This window comes from Chrysochloris asiatica, unplaced genomic scaffold, assembly GCF_000296735.1.
Source record: "Chrysochloris asiatica unplaced genomic scaffold, ChrAsi1.0 scaffold00049, whole genome shotgun sequence".
In the NCBI taxonomy this organism is placed as follows: domain Eukaryota; kingdom Metazoa; phylum Chordata; class Mammalia; order Afrosoricida; family Chrysochloridae; genus Chrysochloris; species Chrysochloris asiatica.
This window is the reverse complement of record NW_006408567.1, coordinates 12,438,130-12,440,125: the sequence shown is the minus strand read 5'-3', so window position 1 is coordinate 12,440,125 and position 1,996 is coordinate 12,438,130.

Below are 1,996 nucleotides of genomic sequence, written 5' to 3'. Positions count from 1 at the left end.
TAAGTGGGAGTAAATCCATGAATAAACCCTTATCTTGGTTGTGTGGATAGGTTAAATTTTATACTGTTTGTTCAGGTGTCCTTGGGTCATTCTGGCCTTCAAGGTTTTCCTGTAAGAAGTTTATTTATTATTTTCTGTAGGCTGAGGTGGTGGGGGGAGGACGGAGAAGGGTGAACTATGCTATAATATTTCAAATGGGGGCTGTTAGTTATACTATAATATTTCAAATGGGGGGGTATTAGTTATACTATAACAAGATTAGCTGCCCGACTTGTAACCACTACGCTACCAGAGCTCCTTGGTTCCAACTCACAGTGACCCTGTATAGGGTTTCTGAGAAGTGGCTGATGGATTTCAACCATTGATCTTGCAGTTCAAACTAACCTGGTAGTCCAGTGCTTATTCTACAATGCCACATCAGGACTCCATTCTTACATCTGATCAAAAATGTAGATTCTGAGTCAGGACATCTGAAATGCAAATTCTCAGCAGAGAGTCAAATCAGAATGAATACATTTGAAGCCTTGTTCCTTATACTTGAGTGTCCACATCCTTGTATTGAGACCATTCACTGACACTTGTATCCCCCAAGATAGTGCCTTCCTTGAGGGCATGGAAATCACTCAAAATGTATTGATAAAATACAGACAACTCAAACAGAAACAGAGAAGGAAGGGAAGAGACAATTTCCATTTTTGGCACAGTGAGGACAATTTATTTCACTTCAACACTGGTCCTATATTCAACCATTTAGTAAGCTCTGTGCCAGTAGAATTTGTGCAGCACCTCATTCGTCCTCACCATAGTACTTGTGAAAAACATTCACCCCATTGTACAGACAAAGAAACTGAGACTGGTGAGGGGTGGAACTGATATCTGACCCTTCTCCTAAAAAATCCTCTTCTAACGGCAAAAGTGAGTGGTACAAACTTCACTATACACAGACATACACATATCCTGACCTACCCGGACCTGCCATAGCTGTGTACCTGGTGCCTGGTAGGTGCTCAGTATGTATTTTTAATGAATGAGTGAATGCAAATATTCTTTATGATAATGAACCAAATGAAAAGGGGTAAGTAGTATGACTCATCACTTTTAAAAAAATGTTTTATTGTATAATTATGTGATAGTTTATATGGTAGAACATTAGCTTTACATTCATTTCATTGCCATGGTTACAGTCCCCTCCATGCATCATCAACCAACCAAAGGCTATACCCTGCAAGCATGCCCCCTGGTCATCAGCACACAGCCCCTCTCCCTCTCTGGGTCTAGAGTCCCCAGCCGCTCCATCTCTCCACACCATCGTCTCTGCTTCTATCTCTGGCATCACCGTTTGTATCTTGACTATATGGCAGTCATTGCTTCTTCTTTGGTAATATAGGGAGACAAATAGCCCCCTAAAGGTAAAAGGAGGAACAAAAACAAAACACCACCAAATAAACAGCAACAGCAAAAAAGCAAAGGAAAAAAAAATCCCGAAATACAAACCAAAGAAACAGAAAAGCAGGTTGGATACTATAGTCTATAATCACAGAAAAAGGAGAGGAAAGAGAGAAGAAAAAGGGGGAAAAAATCTGTAGCCTAATATGAATATGACTTTAATGTCATCTCTTCAGCTTCTTGCCTTCAAGGCCATCTGATAAATTTCAAAATGCCACTGTTGGTTGTTATGCTGTACCTCAGGATTTAATTTTCAGCCTATTTTGTTTTTAAAGTCTCTCCCTCTCCACACCCCCTGTTCTGGCCTTTTCCCTATTAATAAACAGTTCGGGGACAGCTGTGGCCATTTTGAGCTGCCTGCTGGTAGCGTTGTTGTTGTTGTCAGGTGTCATCGAGTTGGAACCGACCCATAGCGACCCCATGCACAGCAGAACGAAACAACGTTCGATCCTGGGCCAACCTCACTACCGCTGCCACACCTGAGTCCATCAATGATTCCACCTGGCTGATCCATCTCGTTGGGGGTCTTCCTCTTTTTCTCTGACCCTCC